The sequence below is a fragment of the Bison bison genome, unplaced genomic scaffold (assembly GCF_000754665.1).
Source record: "Bison bison bison isolate TAMUID 2011002044 unplaced genomic scaffold, Bison_UMD1.0 scf7180017864097, whole genome shotgun sequence".
NCBI lineage: Eukaryota > Metazoa > Chordata > Mammalia > Artiodactyla > Bovidae > Bison > Bison bison.
Genome location: NW_011494669.1, coordinates 1,645,287 through 1,653,773, shown reverse-complemented (window position 1 = coordinate 1,653,773; position 8,487 = coordinate 1,645,287). Strand labels below are relative to the sequence as shown.

Below are 8,487 nucleotides of genomic sequence, written 5' to 3'. Positions count from 1 at the left end.
GAGAAATATCAATAACCTCAGATATGCAGATGACACCACCCTTATGGCAGAAAGTAAAAAAGAACTAAAGAGCCTCTTGATGAAAGTGAAAGAGGAGAGTGAAGAAGTTGGCTTAAAGCTCAATGTTCAGAAAACAAAGATCATGACATCTGGTCCCATCACTTCATGGCAGATAGATGGGGAAATAGTGGAAACAGTGTCAGACTTTATTTTTTGGGCTCCAAAATCACTGCAGATGGTGATTGCAGCCATGAAATTAAAAGATGCTTACTCCTTGGAAGGAAAGTTATGATCACCTAGATAGCATATTCAAAAGCAGAGACATTACTTTGCCAACAAAGGTTCATCTAGTCAAGGCTATGGTTTTTCCAGTGGTCATGTATGGATGTGAGAGTTGGACTGTGAAGAAAGCTGAGCGCTGAAGAATTGATGCCTTTAAACTGTGGTGTTGGAGAAGACTCTTGAGAGTCCCTTGGACTGCAAGGAGATCCAACCCGTCCATTCTGAAGGAGATCAGCCCTGGGATTTCTTTGGAAGCAATGATGCTGAAGCTGAAACTCCAGTACTTTGGCCACCTCATGTGAAGAGTTGACTCATTGGAAAAGACCCTGATGCTGGGAGGGATTGGGGGCAAGAGGAGAAGGGGACGCCAGAGGATGAGATGGCTGGATGGCATCACTGACTGGATGGACGTGAGTCTGAGTGAACTCCGGGAGTTGGTGATGGACAGGGGGGCCTGGCATGCTGGGATTCATGGGGTCGAAAAGAGTTGGACATGACTGAGCAACTGAACTGAACTGAATCAGACTTTGGGGGAAATCCCAAGAAGGGATGAAGACAGTGATCAGTTCTCTTGTTACCAAATCACAAGTCCGAGTGCCTGACGCACTGTGAGGCAAATCAAAACTAGAACATTGGAATCTGGACCAGAAAAAGGTTTTATTAGAGGTTCATACAAGGAGATGGGTGGCTCATGCACTAAGAACCCCTATGTTACAGAAAGCGTTCAGCAAGCCCCTCTAAAGGCAAAATGTGAGGGAGGGGCATGGTTAGTTGTTGCAAACTTCTTGATGCCAGATCTTTTGCTCTTGAGTCATTGCATGGTCAGGTAATGATGTTCCCATAAATCTCTACTAAAGGAATGTTATTCTTTGTCTTGACAAGAAAGGGCAAGGTCCCAAGATACAACTTTCACCCTCCAAGGTCCCAGTCCTGGCTAAGAGGAGGCAGATCTCAGCTGGCAGCTCCTTCAGGGCCAGGTTCCCACATGCTTCCCAGCTGCAACCCCTAAGGGAGCCAAACACCCAACACAACTGGCCCTCAGTCTCCTCAGGCCAACCCAAATGGTAAGACCAGGTCTCACAGACTGCAACCCATGCAGACAGCCATTGCTACTCATTGTTACTAGACCACAGAGACAGGGATAGAGGAGAGGTTCACCCCTACCTCAAGGGTTGGGCTACGGCTACTAGAAAGCCTTAGTGAGGGCTCTAGAGCCCTGCAGGAAATAGTGCTCAGCCTGTTCCCTGGGCCCTCCAGCTCACCTGCTGGCCCAAACCTGGGTGAGCTGGAGGGCTTCCAGGAAAAGGTCTGAATCTGCCTCTTACCTTACTCTCCACCTGATGACCACTACACCACTGACTCTTGGCTCAATCACTTCCTTAATGGCCCCTCATTGACAGTTCCTTGTGGGCAGAGCCCACTGCGGTGCTGACCAATAGCTGAGCAGGACAACTAACCCGGTGTCTCACTGATAGTTGGTTGCTTGTGGGCGGGGCCCACTGAGGCACTGATCAATGGCTTCGCTAGACCTGTTGCCTAGTGACAGAGTGGAGGGCGGGGCAGCAATGAGGCACAGCAATGGCTGCCTGCTAAGGGCTGTGCTCACCCTGCTCTGTTACATTCTGATGATGTATTCAAAAGATGGGCTTTAAGATAATCTCCTAAATCACTGTAGCGATGTATCTTAGACTTTTCAACAAGTATCAGGATCGGTGTCACTTTTGAAAGGAGGAATTTTATAAGGTTACAATTATATAAGGAAACTTGAAAAAAATTTCCAGTTCATCTGTCAGAAGATGACTTTCATGTCCTTAAGTAGTGTATTAAAGTTTTGTACTATATCATGCATTGGTCTGAGTACTGCTTTTTTAAAAATAATTTTACTGATTTATTAGCTTTTTGATGTATTGGCTGTGCTGGGTCTTTGTTGCTGTGTGGGCTTTTCTCTAGTTGCAGCAAGCAGGAGCTACTCTGTAATTTTGATGTGTGGCTTCTCTTGCTGCTGAGTACAGGCTCTAGGGTGCACAGGTTTCAGCAGTTTCAGAGCAAAGGCTCAGTAGTTGCAGTTCCTGGGCTCCAGAGCACAGGCTCAATAGTTGTAGCGCACAGGCTTAGTTGTTCTGTGGCACGTGGAATCTTCCCTGATCAAGGATTGAACCTGTGTCTCCTGCATTAAGAGGCAGATTCTTTACCACTGAGCCACCCAAGGAAGTTCTGAGTACTGTTTTTAATAGAGTATTTTCTTTTTTACTGTAAGCCAGATGAAAGCAAGTAAGTCCAATACTTACTACTTATCTCTCAGTAAAATACTTAGTTGTGCCAGGTGTCACCTAAGATGAATTAGAAAGACGTAGATAGCGTCCTTCTTTTCTGCATAAAGAAGTGAGCAGTCTAGAGAATTGTATGCATATTTGCAAGGGGTTATTGAAATATTGGATGTGAGGTACTTAGGAAGACACTCATAAGACATGCTTAACAAATATGTTTCCTCCTTCTGCCTTCCCTTAGGAAGACTGTTATCTTGCATCTCTTTGGGAATAAGGAGTACTTCCCATAGGAGGTAGAGGTGAAGGATCATTCTAGGTGATCATATTTTCCTGAAGCAGCCAGGGGTATCAGAAAAGTCTTAGATGATGAATGGAGGTGAAGGGAATACCCAAGCTTGTATTTTTCCTGTGTTGAGTTCTTTGATCTAACAAGGAATATGTTCATTTATTGGATGTTAACATTTGGCAAGAAAATATTTTCAAAAGCTACAGTTGAACTGCCATATTGCTAATATGTCATTTTAAATTTTCCCCAAGATGGGGAAACATCTAGGCTACAGAAACGTCAGTCTCACTTATACACACTTTCATGTCATCTTAAAGGATTGTACGGCTGTCTCCAGAGAAGGTAACACTTATGTTACCAAAGATTTCTTTATCTAATATGTCAGCACCTTTGAACAATGTTAAAAGAATTGTAAAATATTAATTAGAATTAAAAAATTCTTAAAGGAGAGCCTATGTTAGACCTACAAGTTTTATTTCAGAGACTTTATCCTAATGGAATTACCATGGATAAGTAGGTGATATTGGTTTTTAAAAATAACTTAAACATACAACAAAGGAGATTTGTTAGTAAATTATTGTGACTCCAAATAACAGTATCATACATGTAGCCACTAAAAATGATTTTTAAAATGTTGAATGACATAGAAAGATTTTCAATATTAAGTGGGAATAAAGCAGACAAATAATATATGTGGTCTGAGCCCAGTTTTGTAAAATTATGTATGCAGAGGAGAATAGGGTTAGATGCTATACACACAAGTGGAAATACATTGAACCTATATGATAACTAAAAGCCACTAATAATAAGATAAATTGTATTTATAGAAAGGAATTTACTGTAAGAAAACATTAAAAAAAAAAAACAATTAACTAGCATTTATTGAGTGCTATATGCCAGACCAATTTTAAGTGCTTTACACATATTATCCTGTCTAAACTTTGAAATGGTCTTTGACCCTTCTAATTTTATTTTACAGGTGATAAAACTGAGAAAAAGAAGTTCAAAATCTTGCCCAAATTTGCACAGCTAACAAATTGTTGATATTGGCTTGAACTTGAGTGGTCTGACCCCTGAGTCTGCACTCCTGACCACAATTCTGGACTTCCTCCTACTTTGCCAACATAGAATATAGAAAGATCATGTGAACATTATGTTGAATTTCCCTCTCTGGCTCCACTTTTCATCCTTTTCCATCCAGCCTTGTAAAGTGGGAAGATTATGGAATGGACTATATTAACAGGTTCCTTGATCCTCCAGCTACTGGCTGGGTTTTGTCAACAGGGAATGCTTTGCAGAAGACTGAAGGGAGGCAGATGGTGATGGCACAGGGTTTATTTCTCTCCCTGCTGAGAGGCTAAGGGCTGTGTCATTCTGAAGAAGGATTCTGTTCCTTTCACGGGGGCTTCTATGAGATGCTTTCCTTCCATTTTCCGGTAACCATCTCATCTCTTTGGGCCTAGGGATGGCTAACAACTGTGCCATCTTGTGATTCCCCTATCCAACCACAGTTAAATTGCCCCTTTGTAAATCCGCTCTCTCAAACATCCCATTTTAAGTGTCCTAGTTAGAATCCAAACTGATGCAAGGTGTGATCTCTGTTTTTAAAAAGCTGACACAGAGCACTTGGGGCATATACCTCAGGAACAGGAAAGCTGAAGACTGTATAAAAAGAGATCATCTGTAGGAGTAAGGTTGATGGTTACAAACTAAGGTGTTTTAAGTTGCATATTCCTGGCCACCTGCATCTTATTCTCCATTTTATTTTCCTCTTTAGCTGTAGAGATGTCTGTAAAGCATGCTGCATGGCGATCAAGATGCGCTCTGAAGTTTTGCAATCTCGGTGTCAGAAGTAATTATAGCAAAGTAATTCTCACACTGGTTTTCAGAGCAATTTACAGAGCTTGTGACATGCATGGACATTGAATCATAGAGCATTTTATAGACAACTCTTTATCTGGAACAGATTCACGAGGTCATTAGATAGGACCTCTCTAGAAACAGAAACAGAAAATAGAAGCTGAGACAGACTTGAGTCAGAATGTTTTATGGACTTATCTTCTGCTCAAGATAACATAAAGCTATAATAATACAGTTCCTTCCCTGCTTTCTCAGTCCTCTAATGTTGAGACCTTTCTCATTAACTACTGAACTCTTAAAAGTCTGAGCAGAACAGATGTTTGAGGACTTGCAACTTCTGAGACGTCAATAGCCAAACACCACAAGTCATGACCTGGTCACTCTTCCACTCCCTTGAGGCATCTGCCTTCTTCTGTTGTACCCAACAGATTGACGGTGATAATATACAAAAGTTTTATCTCTCCCTCCCTCTCTCTCTCTCTCCATATATATATATATATATTTTTTTTTTTCTTCGAAATTTGAGGCAAGGACACAGCCTTTAATTCTCTGCTCCATCAGCTGAGTTCTGACTCACATAGGAATTTTCTTCGAAATTTGAGGCAAGGACACAGCCTTTAATTCTCTGCTCCATCAGCTGAGTTCTGACTCACATAGGAAAGGGTTGGAGGAGGAGGTGGAGAGTAAGAGATTCTAGAAAGTCACTTGCACAAATAAGGAAAAAGCCATCAGATCATCTCTTAAAGCTAATGCTGCATCTGCTAGTTCTGTCTATAGTTGCTTCCTTAACTATATTCAGATCTGTGCTTTCTATAAAATGCAAATAAATTCTGTAATACTTGAAAAGACAAATTTCATGAGTGTAATTGTGAGATTGGCTTGTCTGGAACTGACTGGCACTTAGAATTGACACTGATTTCCATATTCCCAGGGTTTACAGTTAACCAGGATCTTGTGGAAGAATTCAGGACTGCTGACCACTGTAGCCTTTATTCAGGTCTCAGTCTGCTCCATTTCACTCCTTTTCTCCTGAAGATCCCAGGGATTTAGCCTGGTTCTTCTCTGGTTTGGAAGATTCTTTCTCTATAATAAAATGAATGGTACAGACAAAAAATGTAATTGCCTACTGTCCCTCTACTTTAATATTGCCTTTTTTCATTTGTCTGAAATGTCATTTTCATTTCATTTGTCAAATGATTCATTTGAACCATGAATCATTTTAAAAATGATAATGTTACAGAACTCCAACAGAAACTTGTGGATTATACTGTGACAGGTGGTATTGAAGAAGCTGCAGACAAATTGTTAAAGATATCAGCACAATTTCATTGCTTAAGAATATCATGTGTTTTATAGAACAACTGCAAACTCAATAATAACCAATATTAGAATAAGAACGTTTCCAAATTCGTAAAAGCCAAAGTTCTCAGAAGGATTTATGTGACCATATATACATAAGGCTACCCTGTTCATCACCAACTCCCAGAGCTTGCTCAATTCATGTCCATCAAGTCAGTGATGCCATCCTCTGTCATCCGTGTCTCCTCCTGCCTTCAATCTTTCCCAGCATCAGGGTCTTTTCCAATGAATCAGTTCTTCGCAGAGATGGGAATCAGTCTTCAAGAGATGGGACCACCAGACCACCTTACCTGCTTCCTGAGAAATCTTTATGAACGTCAAGAAGCAACAGTTAGAACTGGACATGGAACAACAGACTGTTTCCGAATTGGGAAAGGAGTACATCAAGGCTGTATATTCCCATCTCTTGAAGATGGGAATACAATCTTCCCTCATAGCTCAGTTGGTAAAAAATCTGCCTGCAATGCAGGAGACCCTGGAGAAGGGATAGGCTACTCACTTCAGTATTCTTGGGCTTCCCTTGTGGCTCAGCTGGTAAAGAATCTGCCTGCAATGTGGGAGACCTGGGTTCGATCCCTGGGTGGGGAAGATCCCCTGGAGAAGGGAAAGGCTACCCACTCCAGTAATCTGGCCTGGAGAATTCCATGGACTGTATAGTCCATGTAGTCACAAAGAGTCAGACACGACTGAGTGACTTTCACTTCACTTCACATACATAAATGATGGGCTCCCCCATCCTTACCCCCATCCCTGCCATCCTCTGAATCTCTAGCTGGTATGCTCTGCTGCTCTGATATTGACAGGGCAAGCTCCCTATTTCCTTCAGCTTGACTCAACCATCCCCTTCTATGTGATAAAGTGAAAAATGGCCTGCTTAAGAGTTAAACTATTAAGAGGAAATGGAATAGGGAGACCAGAAATAAACCCACACACCTATGGCCAATTTATTTATGACAAAGAAAGCAGGAACATACAATGGATAAAAGACAGTTTCTTCAACATGTGGTGCTGAGAAAACTGAACAGTTACAGGCAAAACAATGAGATTAGGACATTTCCTTCATATCATATACAAAAATAAACCCAAAGTGGTTTAAAGACCTAAATGTAAGACCTGAAACCATAAACCCCTAGAAGAGAACATAGGCAGAAGATTCTTTGACATAAAATCACAGCAATATATATAATATATATAACATTATAATTATATTTTATATATGTGATCTTTCTCCTGAAGCAAAGGAAACAAAAACTTAAAAATGGGACCTGATTAAACTTAAAAGCTTTTGCATAGCAAAGGACATCACTGATAAAAGGACAATCTATGGAACAGGTGGCAATAGTTACAAACGATATGGTCAACAAAGTTATGTTGCTTTTTCCTGAATACCTTCCAACGGCTTCTCTTCTTGGTAAGAAGTAATAGAGTCATTCCAGTTGGTCCCCAAGGCCCCCAGTTACCTCTAGGACATCATGATCTACTGCTCTCCACCTCCCACTTTCTGTTCCAGCGACACTGACCAAATCCCGCTTATTAAACACCACTAAGAATATTCCTGCCGCAGGACCTTTGCACTTGCTATCCTCTCATCTCAGAATGCTCCTTCCCAGTATCCACATGGTTCGAAATCACCTTCTTTTTGTTTGTGCTCGAAGTGCCATCAGAGGGTCCTTTCCTGATTACTTTAGACATAACATAGCACCCACCTTCATTATCTCTTTATTGTTCATCATGGCATTTTCACTACTTCATTTTTATATTTATTCATGATGTCTCTTCCCATTAGAATGTAAGCAGGAGATGACGGTTCTTGTTTGGCTGCTATACCCCTAGTATCTTCAAAAGTTAAAGTGTTAGTCACTCAGTCGTGTCCGATTCTTTGTGACCTCTGGACTGTAGCCCACCAGGCTCCTCTGTCCATGGAATTCTCCAGGCAAGAATACTGGAGGGGGTTGCCATTTCCTTCTCCAGGGGATCTTCCCAAGCCAGGGATCGAACACTGTTCTCCCGCATTGCAGGCAAACTCTTTATCCACTAGGCATTTTAGTAATAAAAATAAAATGTACAGCAAGATTGCCCTGCCTCAGGCACGCCGCTGAGGGATTCATAAGTAGCATGTAATTACATCTACAGAGCCCACGTTCTCTGTGCCAGGGGCGGAGCTTAGTGGCTCTGCAGGAGCTCCTGCGGTGGAGCCCACGCAGCCTACTAGACCCGGCAGGCGCGGCCAGTGGGTGGAGCTGGTGATCCGCTCCGCCCGGGAGCCGGCTGCGGGACGCCGCAGCGCTCGAGCGCGCCCATGGCGCATGCTCCGCGGGAGCCGAGAGCCCGCTCGGAAGCGAAGGAGTCTCCGCTGCACTTCCCGGCGGCAGGCTGATCTGATTGGGAGCGCTAGAGCCTGAGCCTGGCGCGGGCGCGGGCCCCGGGTCCAGC

At 42.5% G+C, this 8,487-nt stretch overlaps 1 pseudogene; it reads right to left on the bottom strand.

Annotated features, from left to right (window-relative positions):
* The window catches only part of LOC104987539, a 25,280-nt pseudogene extending 16,925 nt beyond the window's left edge, over positions 1–8,355 (bottom strand).
* Between the last annotated feature and the right edge of the window lie 132 nt (positions 8,356–8,487).